Here is a 22,290-nt window from a genome sequence, read left to right as displayed (position 1 = left end):
CGTTTTCGTCCCTGGTACTCGGGTGCAACATTCCAGATGCTTTACTAACACTCTCCCCACTTGGAGAGTCAGTGCCTTTAACCTCCTGTTTCGCCCAGTTTGTAATTTCTGTGGAAAATGAACAGGAATAGGGAGAACGAAAGAGAGACTAGCTGGAGGTGTCTGGACGGGCAAATTTAACTCTCATTTCCCACCAGGAAGAGGAATTAACCAAAGGCTCAGCGTGCCGTGCCGGAACTACACTAGGGCCTGAAGCAATCCTGCGGTGTTGCGGACAGCTCACAAGAAAGCGAGTTGAAGAAACGAGCTCAGGGGCACTGTAATTCACAAACCTGCAGAGTTATAAATGACAGCTATCGTCCAAAAATATATTGAAGTAAGGCTGCCAAGGGGACTTGAAAGCGGGGCAGAATTGCAGGAAATCGATTTCAGGAGGTACACTGGAATTGCAAGTAAAGCATAGGAAAAGAGGCAGAACGTCCACAATGATGCACTTGGCCAAAAAGGGCGTATGCGTTTTTTCCTGAATATATTCAGGAAAAAACGCATACGCCCTTTTTGGCCAACCAAGCAAGCTTGCAAAGGATATCTGCACTACAATGAAGTCTCACTGCCCCCCGGTCAAAAGGGCCATCTGAAAAAAGTGTAAAATCCAGAAAGGCAGGACAGGCCATGGAGAACTGGGAGCCTTGTTATGCTGATGGGCGGGATGTAAATTGCCAACAGCCACTCTGGAGAAGTGTATGGTGTTTCCTGAAACATCTAAAAAACAAAGCAACAGAGCCTAGGGCACTTCCACTTATGGTCCTATAGCTTAGGGAAATTAAAATCAAAAAGACACAGTCACCCCAAAGTTTGGGACGGCTCTGTTTACAAGAACCTCGTTTACGGTACAAGTTCAATATCACAGAAAGCGAAAAATGGATAAAGAAGTTGTGGTACTTACGTACAATGCAATATCACTCAGCAATGAAATCTATGTCATCAGGCCCGTAGCAGCATAATGAGTGGATTCAGGTATGATGATTCTAAGTGAAATAAGTCACACAGGAAAAGAAACACCATAAGATATCACTACTACACGGAAGGTAAACTTGGCTACACAAGAACTGAATTACAAAACAGAACAGGGTCTCAAATGTAGAAAACCAACTTATGCTTGCTTAAGGGGAAAGGTGAGTTGGGGTGCTGCATGAAACCAGAGATTGAAATTAGCACAGATACCGTTCCATAAGCCAAATATGCAATAGACAAGAGCTACTCCTTGCTCAACGAAGTGGACTCAACACCCCATATTAAACGCCTAAGAATATACCTGACTAGAAATAATCTTAAAACCTACAGATTTATATGTCTCCGAAAGAGAATCAAGCGTGTGTACAGCGGCATAAACGCAGCAGTGATAGGATTGGTGAGGTTCGGTGAGCAAATGCAGACCCTTTGAAGTCATATTGCATGGTACCCATTCCATGGGTCTCAACTCTCCAGGTTTAAGGGATTCTTCCTTCAGCTAAAACATGCATGTGGAACCCAGAGTATGATCCACCGTGTGATCGGGAAACGTGTTCAAATGTGTCTCGTTTTCGTCCCTGGTACTCGGGTGCAACATTCCAGATGCTTTACTAACACTCTCCCCACTTGGAGAGTCAGTGCCTTTAACCTCCTGTTTGGCCCAGTTTGTAATTTCTGTAGAAAATGAACAGGAATAGGGAGAACAAAAGAGAGACTATCTGGAGGTGTCTGGACGGGCAAATTTAACTCTCATTTCCCACCAGGAAGAGGAATTAACCAAAGGCTCAGCGTGCCGTGCCGGAACTACACTAGGGCCTGAAGCAATCCTGCGGTGTTGCGGCCAGCTCACAAGAAAACGAGTTGAAGAAACGAGCTCAGGGGCACTGTAATTCACAAACCTGCAGAGTTATAAATGACAGCTATCGTCCAAAAATATATTGAAGTAAGGCTGCCAAGAGGACTTGAAAGCGGGGCAGAATTGCAGGAAATCGATTTCAGGGGGTACACTGGAATTGCATGTAAAGCATAGGAAAAGAGGCAGAACGTCCACAATGATGCACTTGGCCAAAAAGGGCGTATGCGTTTTTTCCTGAATATATTCAGGAAAAAACGCATACGCCCTTTTTGGCCAACCAAGCAAGCTTGCAAAGGAAATCTGCACTACAATGAAGTCTCACTGCCCCCCGGTCAAAAGGGCCATCTGAAAAAAGTGTAAAATCCAGAAAGGCAGGACAGGCCATGGAGAACTGGGAGCCTTGTTATGCTGGTGGGCGGGATGTAAATTGCCAACAGCCACTCTGGAGAAGTGTATGGTGTTTCCTGAAACATCTAAAAAACAAAGCAACAGAGCCTAGGGCACTTCCACTTATGGTCCTACAGCTTAGGGAAATTAAAATCAAAAAGACACAGCCACCCCAAAGGTTGGGACGGCTCTGTTTACAAGAACCTCGTTTACGGTACAAGTTCAATATCACAGAAAGCAAAAAATGGATAAAGAAGTTGTGGTACTTACGTACAATGCAATATCACTCAGCACTGAAATCTATGTCATCAGGCCCGTAGCAGCATAATGAGTGGATTCAGGTACGATGATTCTAAGTGAAATAAGTCACACAGAAAAAGAAACATCATAAGATATCACTACTACACGGAATGTAAACTTGGCTACACAGGAACTGAATTACAAAACAGAACAGGGTGTCAAATGTAGAAAACCAACTTATGCTTGCTTAAGGGGAAAGGTGAGTTGGGGTGCTGCATGAAACCAGAGATTGAAATTAGCACAGATACCGATCCATAAGCCAAATATGCAATAGAGAAGAGCTACTCCTTGCTCAACGAAGTGGACTCAACACCCCATATTAAACGCCTAAGAATATACCTGACTAGAAATAATCTTAAAACCTACGGATTTATATGTCTCCGAAAGAGAATCAAGCGTGTGTACAGCGGCATAAACGCAGCAGTGATAGGATTGGTGAGGTTCGGTGAGCAAATGCAGACCCTTTGAAGTCATATTGCATGGTACCCATTCCATGGGTCTCAACTCTCCAGGTTTAAGGGATTCTTCCTTCAGCTAAAACATGCATGTGGAACCCAGAGTATGATCCACCGTGTGATCGGGAAACGTGTTCAAATGTGTCTCGTTTTCGTCCCTGGTACTCGGGTGCAACATTCCAGATGCTTTACTAACACTCTCCCCACTTGGAGAGTCAGTGCCTTTAACCTCCTGTTTGGCCCAGTTTGTAATTTCTGTGAAAAATGAACAGGAATAGGGAGAACGAAAGAGAGACTATCTGGAGGTGTCTGGACGGGCAAATTTAACTCTCATTTCCCACCAGGAAGAGGAATTAACCAAAGGCTCAGCGTGCCGTGCCGGAACTACACTAGGGCCTGAAGCAATCCTGCGGTGTTGCGGCCAGCTCACAAGAAAACGAGTTGAAGAAACGAGCTCAGGGGCACTGTAATTCACAAACCTGCAGAGTTATAAATGACAGCTATCGTCCAAAAATATATTGAAGGAAGGCTGCCAAGAGGACTTGAAAGCGGGGCAGAATTGCAGGAAATCGATTTCAGGGGGTACACTGGAATTGCATGTAAAGCATAGGAAAAGAGGCAGAACGTCCACAATGATGCACTTGGCCAAAAAGGGCGTATGCGTTTTTTCCTGAATATATTCAGGAAAAAACGCATACGCCCTTATTGGCCAACCAAGCAAGCTTGCAAAGGAAATCTGCACTACAATGAAGTCTCACTGCCCCCCGGTCAAAAGGGCCATTTGAAAAACGTGTAAAATCCAGAAAGGCAGGACAGGCCATGGAGAACTGGGAGCCTTGTTATGCTGGTGGGCGGGATGTAAATTGCCAACAGCCACTCTGGAGAAGTGTATGGTGTTTCCTGAAACATCTAAAAAACAAAGCAACAGAGCCTAGGGCACTTCCACTTATGGTCCTATAGCTTAGGGAAATTAAAATCAAAAAGACACAGCCACCCCAAAGTTTGGGACGGCTCTGTTTACAAGAACCTCGTTTACGGTACAAGTTCAATATCACAGAAAGCGAAAAATGGATAAAGAAGTTGTGGTACTTACGTACAATGCAATATCACTCAGCAATGAAATCTATGTCATCAGGCCCGTAGCAGCATAATGAGTGGATTCAGGTATGATGATTCTAAGTGAAATAAGTCACACAGGAAAAGAAACACCATAAGATATCACTACTACACGGAAGGTAAACTTGGCTACACAAGAACTGAATTACAAAACAGAACAGGGTCTCAAATGTAGAAAACCAACTTATGCTTGCTTAAGGGGAAAGGTGAGTTGGGGTGCTGCATGAAACCAGAGATTGAAATTAGCACAGATACCGTTCCATAAGCCAAATATGTAATAGACAAGAGCTACTCCTTGCTCAACGAAGTGGACTCAACACCCCATATTAAACGCTTAAGAATACACCTGACTAGAAATAATCTTAAAAACTACGGATTTATATGTCTCCGAAAGAGAATCAAGCGTGTGTACAGCGGCATAAACGCAGCAGTGATAGGATTGGTGAGGTTCGGTGAGCAAATGCAGACCCTTTGAAGTCATATTGCATGGTACCCATTCCATGGGTCTCAACTCTCCAGGTTTAAGGGATTCTTCCTTCAGCTAAAACATGCATGTGGAACCCAGAGTATGATCCACCGTGTGATCGGGAAACGTGTTCAAATGTGTCTCGTTTTCGTCCCTGGTACTCGGGTGCAACATTCCAGATGCTTTACTAACACTCTCCCCACTTGCAGAGTCAGTGCCTTTAACCTCCTGTTTGGCCCAGTTTGTAAATTCTGTGAAAAATGAACAGGAATAGGGAGAACGAAAGAGAGACTATCTGGAGGTGTCTGGACGGGCAAATTTAACTCTCATTTCCCACCAGGAAGAGGAATTAACCAAAGGCTCAGCGTGCCGTGCCGGAACTACACTAGTGCCTGAAGCAATCCTGCGGTGTTGCGGCCAGCTCACAAGAAAGCGAGTTGAAGAAACGAGCTCAGGGGCACTGTAATTCACAAACCTGCAGAGTTATAAATGACAGCTATCGTCCAAAAATATATTGAAGGAAGGCTGCCAAGAGGACTTGAAAGCGGGGCAGAATTGCAGGAAATCGATTTCAGGGGGTACACTGGAATTGCATGTAAAGCATAGGAAAAGAGGCAGAACGTCCACAATGATGCACTTGGCCAAAAAGGGCGTATGCGTTTTTTCCTGAATATATTCAGGAAAAAACGCATACGCCCTTTTTGGCCAACCAAGCAAGCTTGCAAAGGATATCTGCACTACAATGAAGTCTCACTGCCCCCCGGTCAAAAGGGCCATCTGAAAAAAGTGTAAAATCCAGAAAGGCAGGACAGGCCATGGAGAACTGGGAGCCTTGTTATGCTGGTGGGCGGGATGTAAATTGCCAACAGCCACTCTGGAGAAGTGTATGGTGTTTCCTGAAACATCTAAAAAACAAAGCAACAGAGCCTAGGGCACTTCCACTTATGGTCCTATAGCTTAGGGAAATTAAAATCAAAAAGACACAGCCACCCCAAAGTTTGGGACGGCTCTGTTTACAAGAACCTCGTTTACGGTACAAGTTCAATATCACAGAAAGCGAAAAATGGATAAAGAAGTTGTGGTACTTACGTACAATGCAATATCACTCAGCAATGAAATCTATGTCATCAGGCCCGTAGCAGCATAATGAGTGGATTCAGGTATGATGATTCTAAGTGAAATAAGTCACACAGGAAAAGAAACACCATAAGATATCACTACTACACGGAAGGTAAACTTGGCTACACAAGAACTGAATTACAAAACAGAACAGGGTCTCAAATGTAGAAAACCAACTTATGCTTGCTTAAGGGGAAAGGTGAGTTGGGGTGCTGCATGAAACCAGAGATTGAAATTAGCACAGATACCGTTCCATAAGCCAAATATGTAATAGACAAGAGCTACTCCTTGCTCAACGAAGTGGACTCAACACCCCATATTAAACGCTTAAGAATACACCTGACTAGAAATAATCTTAAAAACTACGGATTTATATGTCTCCGAAAGAGAATCAAGCGTGTGTACAGCGGCATAAACGCAGCAGTGATAGGATTGGTGAGGTTCGGTGAGCAAATGCAGACCCTTTGAAGTCATATTGCATGGTACCCATTCCATGGGTCTCAACTCTCCAGGTTTAAGGGATTCTTCCTTCAGCTAAAACATGCATGTGGAACACAGATTATGATCCACCGTGTGATCAGGAAACGTGTTCAAATGTGTCTCAGTTTTCGTCCCCTGGTACTCGGGTGCAAAACTCCAGACGCTTTACTAACACTCTCCCCACTTGGAGAGTCAGTGCCTTTAACCTCCTGTTTGGCCCAGTTTGTAATTTCTGTGGAAAATGAACAGGAATAGGGAGAACGAAAGAGAGACTAGCTGGAGGTGTCTGGACGGGCAAATTTAACTCTCATTTCCCACCAGGAAGAGGAATTAACCAAAGGCTCATCGTGCCGTGCCGGAACTACACTAGGGCCTGAAGCAATCCTGCGGTGTTGCGGCCAGCTCACAAGAAAGCGAGTTGAAGAAAGGAGCTCAGGGGCACTGTAATTCACAAACCTGCAGAGTTATAAATGACAGCTATCGTCCAAAAATATATTGAAGTAAGGCTGCCAAGAGGACTTGAAAGCGGGGCAGAATTGCAGGAAATCGATTTCAGGAGGTAGACTGGAATTGCATGTAAAGCATAGGAAAAGAGGCAGAACGTCCACAATGATGCACTTGGCCAAAAAGGGCGTATGCGATTTTTCCTGAATATATTCAGGAAAAAACGCATACGCCCTTTTTGGCCAACCAAGCAAGCTTGCAAAGGATATCTGCACTACAATGAAGTCTCACTGCCCCCCGGTCAAAAGGGCCATCTGAAAAAAGTGTAAAATCCAGAAAGGCAGGACAGGCCATGGAGAACTGGGAGCCTTGTTATGCTGGTGGGCGGGATGTAAATTGCCAACAGCCACTCTGGAGAAGTGTATGGTGTTTCCTGAAACATCTAAAAAACAAAGCAACAGAGCCTAGGGCACTTCCACTTATGGTCCTATAGCTTAGGGAAATTAAAATCAAAAAGACACAGCCACCCCAAAGTTTGGGACGGCTCTGTTTACAAGAACCTCGTTTACGGTACAAGTTCAATATCACAGAAAGCGAAAAATGGATAAAGAAGTTGTGGTACTTACGTACAATGCAATATCACTCAGCAATGAAATCTATGTCATCAGGCCCGTAGCAGCATAATGAGTGGATTCAGGTATGATGATTCTAAGTGAAATAAGTCACACAGGAAAAGAAACACCATAAGATATCACTACTACACGGAAGGTAAACTTGGCTACACAAGAACTGAATTACAAAACAGAACAGGGTCTCAAATGTAGAAAACCAACTTATGCTTGCTTAAGGGGAAAGGTGAGTTGGGGTGCTGCATGAAACCAGAGATTGAAATTAGCACAGATACCGTTCCATAAGCCAAATATGTAATAGACAAGAGCTACTCCTTGCTCAACGAAGTGGACTCAACACCCCATATTAAACGCTTAAGAATACACCTGACTAGAAATAATCTTAAAAACTACGGATTTATATGTCTCCGAAAGAGAATCAAGCGTGTGTACAGCGGCATAAACGCAGCAGTGATAGGATTGGTGAGGTTCGGTGAGCAAATGCAGACCCTTTGAAGTCATATTGAATGGTACCCATTCCATGGGTCTCAACTCTCCAGGTTTAAGGGATTCTTCCTTCAGCTAAAACATGCATGTGGAACACAGATTATGATCCACCGTGTGATCAGGAAACGTGTTCAAATGTGTCTCAGTTTTCGTCCCCTGGTACTCGGGTGCAACACTCCAGACGCTTTACTAACACTCTCCCCACTTGGAGAGTCAGTGCCTTTAAACTCCTGTTTGGCCCAGTTTGTAATTTCTGTAGAAAATGAACAGGAATAGGGAGAACGAAAGAGAGACTAGCTGGAGGTGTCTGGACGGGCAAATTTAACTCTCATTTCCCACCAGGAAGAGGAATTAACCAAAGGCTCAGCGTGCCGTGCCGGAACTACACTAGGGCCTGAAGCAATCCTGCGGTGTTGCGGCCAGCTCACAAGAAAACGAGTTGAAGAAACGAGCTCAGGGGCACTGTAATTCACAAACCTGCAGAGTTATAAATGACAGCTATCGTCCAAACATATATTGAAGTAAGGCTGCCAAGAGGACTTGAAAGCAGGGCAGAATTGCAGGAAATCGATTTCAGGGGGTACACTGAAATTGCATGTAAAGCATAGGAAAAGAGGCAGAACGTCCACAATGATGCACTTGGCCAAAAAGGGCGTATGCGTTTTTTCCTGAATATATTCAGGAAAAAACGCATACGCCCTTTTTGCCCAACCAAGCAAGCTTGCAAAGGAAATCTGCACTACAATGAAGTCTCACTGCCCCACGGTCAAAAGGGCCATCTGAAAAAAGTGTAAAATCCAGAAAGGCAGGACAGGCCATGGAGAACTGGGATCCTTGTTATGCTGATGGGCGGGATGTAAATTGCCAAGAGCCACTCTGGAGAAGTGTATGGTGTTTCCTGAAACATCTAAAAAACAAAGCAACAGAGCCTAGGGCACTTCCACTTATGGTCCTATAGCTTAGGGAAATTAAAATCAAAAAGACACAGCCACCCCAAAGGTTGGGACGGCTCTGTTTACAAGAACCTCGTTTACGGTACAAGTTCAATATCACAGAAAGCAATAATGGATAAAGAAGTTGTGGTACTTACGTACAATGCAATATCACTCAGCAATGAAATCTATGTCATCAGGCCCGTAGCAGCATAATGAGTGGATTCAGGTACGATGATTCTAAGTGAAATAAGTCACACAGGAAAAGAAACACCATAAGATATCACTACTACACGGAAGGTAAACTTGGCTACACAAGAACTGAATTACAAAACAGAACAGGGTCTCAAATGTAGAAAACCAACTTATGCTTGCTTAAGGGGAAAGGTGAGTTGGGGTGCTGCATGAAACCAGAGATTGAAATTAGCACAGATACCGTTCCATAAGCCAAATATGCAATAGACAAGAGCTACTCCTTGCTCAACGAAGTGGACTCAACACCCCATATTAAACGCCTAAGAATATACCTGACTAGAAATAATCTTAAAACCTACAGATTTATATGTCTCCGAAAGAGAATCAAGCGTGTGTACAGCGGCATAAACGCAGCAGTGATAGGATTGGTGAGGTTCGGTGAGCAAATGCAGACCCTTTGAAGTCATATTGCATGGTACCCATTCCATGGGTCTCAACTCTCCAGGTTTAAGGGATTCTTCCTTCAGCTAAAACATGCATGTGGAACCCAGAGTATGATCCACCGTGTGATCGGGAAACGTGTTCAAATGTGTCTCGTTTTCGTCCCTGGTACTCGGGTGCAACATTCCAGATGCTTTACTAACACTCTCCCCACTTGGAGAGTCAGTGCCTTTAACCTCCTGTTTGGCCCAGTTTGTAATTTCTGTAGAAAATGAACAGGAATAGGGAGAACAAAAGAGAGACTATCTGGAGGTGTCTGGACGGGCAAATTTAACTCTCATTTCCCACCAGGAAGAGGAATTAACCAAAGGCTCAGCGTGCCGTGCCGGAACTACACTAGGGCCTGAAGCAATCCTGCGGTGTTGCGGCCAGCTCACAAGAAAACGAGTTGAAGAAACGAGCTCAGGGGCACTGTAATTCACAAACCTGCAGAGTTATAAATGACAGCTATCGTCCAAAAATATATTGAAGTAAGGCTGCCAAGAGGACTTGAAAGCGGGGCAGAATTGCAGGAAATCGATTTCAGGGGGTACACTGGAATTGCATGTAAAGCATAGGAAAAGAGGCAGAACGTCCACAATGATGCACTTGGCCAAAAAGGGCGTATGCGTTTTTTCCTGAATATATTCAGGAAAAAACGCATACGCCCTTTTTGGCCAACCAAGCAAGCTTGCAAAGGAAATCTGCACTACAATGAAGTCTCACTGCCCCCCGGTCAAAAGGGCCATCTGAAAAAAGTGTAAAATCCAGAAAGGCAGGACAGGCCATGGAGAACTGGGAGCCTTGTTATGCTGGTGGGCGGGATGTAAATTGCCAACAGCCACTCTGGAGAAGTGTATGGTGTTTCCTGAAACATCTAAAAAACAAAGCAACAGAGCCTAGGGCACTTCCACTTATGGTCCTATAGCTTAGGGAAATTAAAATCAAAAAGACACAGCCACCCCAAAGGTTGGGACGGCTCTGTTTACAAGAACCTCGTTTACGGTACAAGTTCAATATCACAGAAAGCAAAAAATGGATAAAGAAGTTGTGGTACTTACGTACAATGCAATATCACTCAGCACTGAAATCTATGTCATCAGGCCCGTAGCAGCATAATGAGTGGATTCAGGTACGATGATTCTAAGTGAAATAAGTCACACAGAAAAAGAAACATCATAAGATATCACTACTACACGGAATGTAAACTTGGCTACACAGGAACTGAATTACAAAACAGAACAGGGTGTCAAATGTAGAAAACCAACTTATGCTTGCTTAAGGGGAAAGGTGAGTTGGGGTGCTGCATGAAACCAGAGATTGAAATTAGCACAGATACCGATCCATAAGCCAAATATGCAATAGACAAGAGCTACTCCTTGCTCAACGAAGTGGACTCAACACCCCATATTAAACGCCTAAGAATATACCTGACTAGAAATAATCTTAAAACCTACGGATTTATATGTCTCCGAAAGAGAATCAAGCGTGTGTACAGCGGCATAAACGCAGCAGTGATAGGATTGGTGAGGTTCGGTGAGCAAATGCAGACCCTTTGAAGTCATATTGCATGGTACCCATTCCATGGGTCTCAACTCTCCAGGTTTAAGGGATTCTTCCTTCAGCTAAAACATGCATGTGGAACCCAGAGTATGATCCACCGTGTGATCGGGAAACGTGTTCAAATGTGTCTCGTTTTCGTCCCTGGTACTCGGGTGCAACATTCCAGATGCTTTACTAACACTCTCCCCACTTGGAGAGTCAGTGCCTTTAACCTCCTGTTTGGCCCAGTTTGTAATTTCTGTGAAAAATGAACAGGAATAGGGAGAACGAAAGAGAGACTATCTGGAGGTGTCTGGACGGGCAAATTTAACTCTCATTTCCCACCAGGAAGAGGAATTAACCAAAGGCTCAGCGTGCCGTGCCGGAACTACACTAGGGCCTGAAGCAATCCTGCGGTGTTGCGGCCAGCTCACAAGAAAGCGAGTTGAAGAAACGAGCTCAGGGGCACTGTAATTCACAAACCTGCAGAGTTATAAATGACAGCTATCGTCCAAAAATATATTGAAGGAAGGCTGCCAAGAGGACTTGAAAGCGGGGCAGAATTGCAGGAAATCGATTTCAGGGGGTACACTGGAATTGCATGTAAAGCATAGGAAAAGAGGCAGAACGTCCACAATGATGCACTTGGCCAAAAAGGGCGTATGCGTTTTTTCCTGAATATATTCAGGAAAAAACGCATACGCCCTTTTTGGCCAACCAAGCAAGCTTGCAAAGGAAATCTGCACTACAATGAAGTCTCACTGCCCCCCGGTCAAAAGGGCCATTTGAAAAAAGTGTAAAATCCAGAAAGGCAGGACAGGCCATGGAGAACTGGGAGCCTTGTTATGCTGGTGGGCGGGATGTAAATTGCCAACAGCCACTCTGGAGAAGTGTATGGTGTTTCCTGAAACATCTAAAAAACAAAGCAACAGAGCCTAGGGCACTTCCACTTATGGTCCTATAGCTTAGGGAAATTAAAATCAAAAAGACACAGCCACCCCAAAGTTTGGGACGGCTCTGTTTACAAGAACCTCGTTTACGGTACAAGTTCAATATCACAGAAAGCGAAAAATGGATAAAGAAGTTGTGGTACTTACGTACAATGCAATATCACTCAGCAATGAAATCTATGTCATCAGGCCCGTAGCAGCATAATGAGTGGATTCAGGTATGATGATTCTAAGTGAAATAAGTCACACAGGAAAAGAAACATCATAAGGTATCACTACTACACGGAAGGTAAACTTGGCTACACAAGAACTGAATTACAAAACAGAACAGGGTCTCAAATGTAGAAAACCAACTTATGCTTGCTTAAGGGGAAAGGTGAGTTGGGGTGCTGCATGAAACCAGAGATTGAAATTAGCACAGATACCGTTCCATAAGCCAAATATGTAATAGACAAGAGCTACTCCTTGCTCAACGAAGTGGACTCAACACCCCATATTAAACGCTTAAGAATACACCTGACTAGAAATAATCTTAAAAACTACGGATTTATATGTCTCCGAAAGAGAATCAAGCGTGTGTACAGCGGCATAAACGCAGCAGTGATAGGATTGGTGAGGTTCGGTGAGCAAATGCAGACCCTTTGAAGTCATATTGCATGGTACCCATTCCATGGGTCTCAACTCTCCAGGTTTAAGGGATTCTTCCTTCAGCTAAAACATGCATGTGGAACACAGATTATGATCCACCGTGTGATCAGGAAACGTGTTCAAATGTGTCTCAGTTTTCGTCCCCTGGTACTCGGGTGCAACACTCCAGACGCTTTACTAACACTCTCCCCACTTGGAGAGTCAGTGCCTTTAACCTCCTGTTTGGCCCAGTTTGTAATTTCTGTGGAAAATGAACAGGAATAGGGAGAACGAAAGAGAGACTAGCTGGAGGTGTCTGGACGGGCAAATTTAACTCTCATTTCCCACCAGGAAGAGGAATTAACCAAAGGCTCATCGTGCCGTGCCGGAACTACACTAGGGCCTGAAGCAATCCTGCGGTGTTGCGGCCAGCTCACAAGAAAGCGAGTTGAAGAAAGGAGCTCAGGGGCACTGTAATTCACAAACCTGCAGAGTTATAAATGACAGCTATCGTCCAAAAATATATTGAAGTAAGGCTGCCAAGAGGACTTGAAAGCGGGGCAGAATTGCAGGAAATCGATTTCAGGAGGTAGACTGGAATTGCATGTAAAGCATAGGAAAAGAGGCAGAACGTCCACAATGATGCACTTGGCCAAAAAGGGCGTATGCGTTTTTTCCTGAATATATTCAGGAAAAAACGCATACGCCCTTTTTGGCCAACCAAGCAAGCTTGCAAAGGATATCTGCACTACAATGAAGTCTCACTGCCCCCCGGTCAAAAGGGCCATCTGAAAAAAGTGTAAAATCCAGAAAGGCAGGACAGGCCATGGAGAACTGGGAGCCTTGTTATGCTGGTGGGCGGGATGTAAATTGCCAACAGCCACTCTGGAGAAGTGTATGGTGTTTCCTGAAACATCTAAAAAACAAAGCAACAGAGCCTAGGGCACTTCCACTTATGGTCCTATAGCTTAGGGAAATTAAAATCAAAAAGACACAGCCACCCCAAAGTTTGGGACGGCTCTGTTTACAAGAACCTCGTTTACGGTACAAGTTCAATATCACAGAAAGCGAAAAATGGATAAAGAAGTTGTGGTACTTACGTACAATGCAATATCACTCAGCAATGAAATCTATGTCATCAGGCCCGTAGCAGCATAATGAGTGGATTCAGGTATGATGATTCTAAGTGAAATAAGTCACACAGGAAAAGAAACACCATAAGATATCACTACTACACGGAAGGTAAACTTGGCTACACAAGAACTGAATTACAAAACAGAACAGGGTCTCAAATGTAGAAAACCAACTTATGCTTGCTTAAGGGGAAAGGTGAGTTGGGGTGCTGCATGAAACCAGAGATTGAAATTAGCACAGATACCGTTCCATAAGCCAAATATGTAATAGACAAGAGCTACTCCTTGCTCAACGAAGTGGACTCAACACCCCATATTAAACGCTTAAGAATACACCTGACTAGAAATAATCTTAAAAACTACGGATTTATATGTCTCCGAAAGAGAATCAAGCGTGTGTACAGCGGCATAAACGCAGCAGTGATAGGATTGGTGAGGTTCGGTGAGCAAATGCAGACCCTTTGAAGTCATATTGCATGGTACCCATTCCATGGGTCTCAACTCTCCAGGTTTAAGGGATTCTTCCTTCAGCTAAAACATGCATGTGGAACCCAGAGTATGATCCACCGTGTGATCGGGAAACGTGTTCAAATGTATCTCGTTTTCGTCCCTGGTACTCGGGTGCAACATTCCAGATGCTTTACTAACACTCTCCCCACTTGGAGAGTCAGTGCCTTTAACCTCCTGTTTCGCCCAGTTTGTAATTTCTGTGGAAAATGAACAGGAATAGGGAGAACGAAAGAGAGACTAGCTGGAGGTGTCTGGACGGGCAAATTTAACTCTCATTTCCCACCAGGAAGAGGAATTAACCAAAGGCTCAGCGTGCCGTGCCGGAACTACACTAGGGCCTGAAGCAATCCTGCGGTGTTGCGGACAGCTCACAAGAAAGCGAGTTGAAGAAACGAGCTCAGGGGCACTGTAATTCACAAACCTGCAGAGTTATAAATGACAGCTATCGTCCAAAAATATATTGAAGTAAGGCTGCCAAGGGGACTTGAAAGCGGGGCAGAATTGCAGGAAATCGATTTCAGGAGGTACACTGGAATTGCAAGTAAAGCATAGGAAAAGAGGCAGAACGTCCACAATGATGCACTTGGCCAAAAAGGGCGTATGCGTTTTTTCCTGAATATATTCAGGAAAAAACGCATACGCCCTTTTTGGCCAACCAAGCAAGCTTGCAAAGGATATCTGCACTACAATGAAGTCTCACTGCCCCCCGGTCAAAAGGGCCATCTGAAAAAAGTGTAAAATCCAGAAAGGCAGGACAGGCCATGGAGAACTGGGAGCCTTGTTATGCTGATGGGCGGGATGTAAATTGCCAACAGCCACTCTGGAGAAGTGTATGGTGTTTCCTGAAACATCTAAAAAACAAAGCAACAGAGCCTAGGGCACTTCCACTTATGGTCCTATAGCTTAGGGAAATTAAAATCAAAAAGACACAGTCACCCCAAAGTTTGGGACGGCTCTGTTTACAAGAACCTCGTTTACGGTACAAGTTCAATATCACAGAAAGCGAAAAATGGATAAAGAAGTTGTGGTACTTACGTACAATGCAATATCACTCAGCAATGAAATCTATGTCATCAGGCCCGTAGCAGCATAATGAGTGGATTCAGGTATGATGATTCTAAGTGAAATAAGTCACACAGGAAAAGAAACACCATAAGATATCACTACTACACGGAAGGTAAACTTGGCTACACAAGAACTGAATTACAAAACAGAACAGGGTCTCAAATGTAGAAAACCAACTTATGCTTGCTTAAGGGGAAAGGTGAGTTGGGGTGCTGCATGAAACCAGAGATTGAAATTAGCACAGATACCGTTCCATAAGCCAAATATGCAATAGACAAGAGCTACTCCTTGCTCAACGAAGTGGACTCAACACCCCATATTAAACGCCTAAGAATATACCTGACTAGAAATAATCTTAAAACCTACAGATTTATATGTCTCCGAAAGAGAATCAAGCGTGTGTACAGCGGCATAAACGCAGCAGTGATAGGATTGGTGAGGTTCGGTGAGCAAATGCAGACCCTTTGAAGTCATATTGCATGGTACCCATTCCATGGGTCTCAACTCTCCAGGTTTAAGGGATTCTTCCTTCAGCTAAAACATGCATGTGGAACCCAGAGTATGATCCACCGTGTGATCGGGAAACGTGTTCAAATGTGTCTCGTTTTCGTCCCTGGTACTCGGGTGCAACATTCCAGATGCTTTACTAACACTCTCCCCACTTGGAGAGTCAGTGCCTTTAACCTCCTGTTTGGCCCAGTTTGTAATTTCTGTGGAAAATGAACAGGAATAGGGAGAACAAAAGAGAGACTACCTGGAGGTGTCTGGACGGGCAAATTTAACTCTCATTTCCCACCAGGAAGAGGAATTAACCAAAGGCTCAGCGTGCCGTGCCGGAACTACACTAGGGCCTGAAGCAATCCTGCGGTGTTGCGGCCAGCTCACAAGAAAACGAGTTGAAGAAACGAGCTCAGGGGCACTGTAATTCACAAACCTGCAGAGTTATAAATGACAGCTATCGTCCAAAAATATATTGAAGTAAGGCTGCCAAGAGGACTTGAAAGCGGGGCAGAATTGCAGGAAATCGATTTCAGGGGGTACACTGGAATTGCATGTAAAGCATAGGAAAAGAGGCAGAACGTCCACAATGATGCACTTGGCCAAAAAGGGCGTATGCGTTTTTTCCTGAATATATTCAGGAAAAAACGCATACGCCCTTTTTGGCCAACCAAGCAAGCTTGCAAAGGAAATCTGCACTACAATGAAGTCTCACTGCCCCCCGGTCAAAAGGGCCATCTGAAAAAAGTGTAAAATCCAGAAAGGCAGGACAGGCCATGGAGAACTGGGAGCCTTGTTATGCTGGTGGGCGGGATGTAAATTGCCAACAGCCACTCTGGAGAAGTGTATGGTGTTTCCTGAAACATCTAAAAAACAAAGCAACAGAGCCTAGGGCACTTCCACTTATGGTCCTATAGCTTAGGGAAATTAAAATCAAAAAGACACAGCCACCCCAAAGGTTGGGACGGCTCTGTTTACAAGAACCTCGTTTACGGTACAAGTTCAATATCACAGAAAGCAAAAAATGGATAAAGAAGTTGTGGTACTTACGTACAATGCAATATCACTCAGCACTGAAATTTTTGTCATCAGGCCCGTAGCAGCATAATGAGTGGATTCAGGTACGATGATTCTAAGTGAAATAAGTCACACAGAAAAAGAAACATCATAAGATATCACTACTACACGGAATGTAAACTTGGCTACACAGGAACTGAATTACAAAACAGAACAGGGTGTCAAATGTAGAAAACCAACTTATGCTTGCTTAAGGGGAAAGGTGAGTTGGGGTGCTGCATGAAACCAGAGATTGAAATTAGCACAGATACTGATCCATAAGCCAAATATGCAATAGACAAGAGCTACTCCTTGCTCAACGAAGTGGACTCAACACCCCATATTAAACGCCTAAGAATATACCTGACTAGAAATAATCTTAAAACCTACGGATTTATATGTCTCCGAAAGAGAATCAAGCGTGTGTACAGCGGCATAAACGCAGCAGTGATAGGATTGGTGAGGTTCGGTGAGCAAATGCAGACCCTTTGAAGTCATATTGCATGGTACCCATTCCATGGGTCTCAACTCTCCAGGTTTAAGGGATTCTTCCTTCAGCTAAAACATGCATGTGGAACCCAGAGTATGATCCACCGTGTGATCGGGAAACGTGTTCAAATGTGTCTCGTTTTCGTCCCTGGTACTCGGGTGCAACATTCCAGATGCTTTACTAACACTCTCCCCACTTGGAGAGTCAGTGCCTTTAACCTCCTGTTTGGCCCAGTTTGTAATTTCTGTGAAAAATGAACAGGAATAGGGAGAACGAAAGAGAGACTATCTGGAGGTGTCTGGACGGGCAAATTTAACTCTCATTTCCCACCAGGAAGAGGAATTAACCAAAGGCTCAGCGTGCCGTGCCGGAACTACACTAGGGCCTGAAGCAATCCTGTGGTGTTGCGGCCAGCTCACAAGAAAGCGAGTTGAAGAAACGAGCTCAGGGGCACTGTAATTCACAAACCTGCAGAGTTATAAATGACAGCTATCGTCCAAAAATATATTGAAGGAAGGCTGCCAAGAGGACTTGAAAGCGGGGCAGAATTGCAGGAAATCGATTTCAGGGGGTACACTGGAATTGCATGTAAAGCATAGGAAAAGAGGCAGAACGTCCACAATGATGCACTTGGCCAAAAAGGGCGTATGCGTTTTTTCCTGAATATATTCAGGAAAAAACGCATACGCCCTTTTTGCCCAACCAAGCAAGCTTGCAAAGGAAATCTGCACTACAATGAAGTCTCACTGCCCCCCGGTCAAAAGGGCCATTTGAAAAAAGTGTAAAATCCAGAAAGGCAGGACAGGCCATGGAGAACTGGGAGCCTTGTTATGCTGGTGGGCGGGATGTAAATTGCCAACAGCCACTCTGGAGAAGTGTATGGTGTTTCCTGAAACATCTAAAAAACAAAGCAACAGAGCCTAGGGCACTTCCACTTATGGTCCTATAGCTTAGGGAAATTAAAATCAAAAAGACACAGCCACCCCAAAGTTTGGGACGGCTCTGTTTACAAGAACCTCGTTTACGGTACAAGTTCAATATCACAGAAAGCGAAAAATGGATAAAGAAGTTGTGGTACTTACGTACAATGCAATATCACTCAGCAATGAAATCTATGTCATCAGGCCCGTAGCAGCATAATGAGTGGATTCAGGTATGATGATTCTAAGTGAAATAAGTCACACAGGAAAAGAAACACCATAAGATATCACTACTACACGGAAGGTAAACTTGGCTACACAAGAACTGAATTACAAAACAGAACAGGGTCTCAAATGTAGAAAACCAACTTATGCTTGCTTAAGGGGAAAGGTGAGTTGGGGTGCTGCATGAAACCAGAGATTGAAATTAGCACAGATACCGTTCCATAAGCCAAATATGTAATAGACAAGAGCTACTCCTTGCTCAACGAAGTGGACTCAACACCCCATATTAAACGCTTAAGAATACACCTGACTAGAAATAATCTTAAAACCTACGGATTTATATGTCTCCGAAAGAGAATCAAGCGTGTGTACAGCGGCATAAACGCAGCAGTGATAGGATTGGTGAGGTTCGGTGAGCAAATGCAGACCCTTTGAAGTCATATTGCATGGTACCCATTCCATGGGTCTCAACTCTCCAGGTTTAAGGGATTCTTCCTTCAGCTAAAACATGCATGTGGAACACAGATTATGATCCACCGTGTGATCAGGAAACGTGTTCAAATGTGTCTCAGTTTTCGTCCCCTGGTACTCGGGTGCAACACTCCAGACGCTTTACTAACACTCTCCCCACTTGGAGAGTCAGTGCCTTTAACCTCCTGTTTGGCCCAGTTTGTAATTTCTGTGGAAAATGAACAGGAATAGGGAGAACGAAAGAGAGACTAGCTGGAGGTGTCTGGACGGGCAAATTTAACTCTCATTTCCCACCAGGAAGAGGAATTAACCAAAGGCTCATCGTGCCGTGCCGGAACTACACTAGGGCCTGAAGCAATCCTGCGGTGTTGCGGCCAGCTCACAAGAAAACGAGTTGAAGAAAGGAGCTCAGGGGCACTGTAATTCACAAACCTGCAGAGTTATAAATGACAGCTATCGTCCAAAAATATATTGAAGTAAGGCTGCCAAGAGGACTTGAAAGCGGGGCAGAATTGCAGGAAACCGATTTCAGGAGGTAGACGGGAATTGCATGTAAAGCATAGGAAAAGAGGCAGAACGTCCACAATGATGCACTTGGCCAAAAAGGGCGTATGCGTTTTTTCCTGAATATATTCAGGAAAAAACGCATACGCCCTTTTTAGCCAACCAAGAAAGCTTGCAAAGAAATCTGCACTACAATGAAGTCTCACTGCCCCCCGGTCAAAAGGGCCATCTGAAAAAAGTGTAAAATCCAGAAAGGCAGGACAGGCCATGGAGAACTGGGAGCCTTGTTATGCCGGTGGGCGGGATGTAAATTGCCAACAGCCACTCTGGAGAAGTGTATGGTGTTTCCTGAAACATCTAAAAAACAAAGCAACAGAGCCTAGGGCACTTCCACTTATGGTCCTATAGCTTAGGGAAATTAAAATCAAAAAGACACAGCCACCCCAAAGTTTGGGACAGCTCTGTTTACAAGAACCTCGTTTACGGTACAAGTTCAATATCACAGAAAGCGAAAAATGGATAAAGAAGTTGTGGTACTTACGTACAATGCAATATCACTCAGCAATGAAATCTATGTCATCAGGCCCGTAGCAGCATAATGAGTGGATTCAGGTATGATGATTCTAAGTGAAATAAGTCACACAGAAAAAGAAACACCATAAGATATCACTACTACACGGAAGGTAAACTTGGCTACACAAGAACTGAATTACAAAACAGAACAGGGTCTCAAATGTAGAAAACCAACTTATGCTTGCTTGAGGGGAAAGGTGAGTTGGGGTGCTGCATGAAACCAGAGATTGAAATTAGCACAGATACCGTTCCATAAGCCAAATATGTAATAGACAAGAGCTACTCCTTGCTCAACGAAGTGGACTCAACACCCCATATTAAACGGCTAAGAATATACCTGACTAGAAATAATCTTAACACCTACGGATTTATATGTCTCCGAAAGAGAATCAAGCGTTTGTACGGCTGCATAAACGCAGCAGTGATAGGATTGGTGAGGTTCGGTGAGCAAATGCAGACCCTTTGAAGTCATACAGCATGGTCCCCATTCCATGGGTCTCAACTCTCCAGGTTTAAGGGATTCTTCCTTCAGCTGAAACATGCATGTGGAACACAGAGTATGATCCACCGTGTGATCGGGAAACGTGTTCAAATGTGTCTCAGTTTTCGTCCCCTGGTACTCGGGTGCAACATTCAAGACGCTTTACTAACACTCTCCCCACTTGGAGAGTCAGTGCCTTTAAACTCCTGTTTGGCCCAGTTTGCAATTTCTGCCGAAAATGTACAGGAATAGGGAGAACCAAAGAGAGACTAGCTGGAGGTGTCTGGACGGGCAAATTTAACTCTCATTTCCCACCAGAAAGAGGAATTAACCAAAGGCTCAGCGTGCCGTGCCGGAACTACACTAGGGCCTGAAGCAATCCTGCGGTGTTGCGGCCAGCTCACAAGAAAACGAGTTGAAGAAACGAGCTCAGGGGCACTGTAATTCACAAACCTGCAGAGTTATAAATGACAGCTATCGTCCAAAAATATATTGAAGTAAGGCTGCCAAGAGGACTTGAAAGCGGGGCAGAATTGCAGGAAATCGATTTCAGGGGGTACACTGAAATTGCATGTAAAGCATAGGAAAAGAGGCAGAACGTCCACAATGATGCACTTGGCCAAAAAGGGCGTATGCGTTTTTTCCTGAATATATTCAGGAAAAAACGCATACGCCCTTTTTGCCCAACCAAGCAAGCTTGCAAAGGAAATCTGCACTACAATGAAGTCTCACTGCCCCCCGGTCAAAAGGGCCATCTGAAAAAAGTGTAAAATCCAGAAAGGCAGGACAGGCCATGGAGAACTGGGAGCCTTGTTATGCTGGTGGGCGGGATGTAAATTGCCAACAGCCACTCTGGAGAAGTGTATGGTGTTTCCTGAAACATCTAAAAAACAAAGCAACAGAGCCTAGGGCACTTCCACTTATGGTCCTATAGCTTAGGGAAATTAAAATCAAAAAGACACAGCCACCCCAAAGGTTGGGACGGCTCTGTTTACAAGAACCTCGTTTACGGTACAAGTTCAATATCACAGAAAGCAAAAAATGGATAAAGAAGTTGTGGTACTTACGTACAATGCAATATCACTCAGCAATGAAATCTATGTCATCAGGCCCGTAGCAGCATAATGAGTGGATTCAGGTACGATGATTCTAAGTGAAATAAGTCACACAGAAAAAGAAACATCATAAGATATCACTACTACACGGAATGTAAACTTGGCTACACAGGAACTGAATTACAAAACAGAACAGGGTGTCAAATGTAGAAAACCAACTTATGCTTGCTTAAGGGGAAAGGTGAGTTGGGGTGCTGCATGAAACCAGAGATTGAAATTAGCACAGATACCGTTCCATAAGCCAAATATGCAATAGACAAGAGCTACTCCTTGCTCAACGAAGTGGACTCAACACCCCATATTAAACGCCTAAGAATATACCTGACTAGAAATAATCTTAAAACCTACGGATTTATATGTCTCCGAAAGAGAATCAAGCGTGTGTACAGCGGCATAAACGCAGCAGTGATAGGATTGGTGAGGTTCGGTGAGCAAATGCAGACCCTTTGAAGTCATATTGCATGGTACCCATTCCATGGGTCTCAACTCTCCAGGTTTAAGGGATTCTTCCTTCAGCTAAAACATGCATGTGGAACCCAGAGTATGATCCACCGTGTGATCGGGAAACGTGTTCAAATGTATCTCGTTTTCGTCCCTGGTACTCGGGTGCAACATTCCAGATGCTTTACTAACACTCTCCCCACTTGGAGAGTCAGTGCCTTTAACCTCCTGTTTCGCCCAGTTTGTAATTTCTGTGGAAAATGAACAGGAATAGGGAGAACGAAAGAGAGACTAGCTGGAGGTGTCTGGACGGGCAAATTTAACTCTCATTTC

Source organism: Leucopleurus acutus (genome assembly GCF_964270905.1).
Source record: "Leucopleurus acutus genome assembly, chromosome: 1".
NCBI classification, from domain to species: Eukaryota; Metazoa; Chordata; class Mammalia; order Artiodactyla; family Delphinidae; genus Leucopleurus; species Leucopleurus acutus.
The sequence above is the reverse complement of the archived record's forward strand: the minus strand, read 5'-3'. Positions refer to the sequence as shown.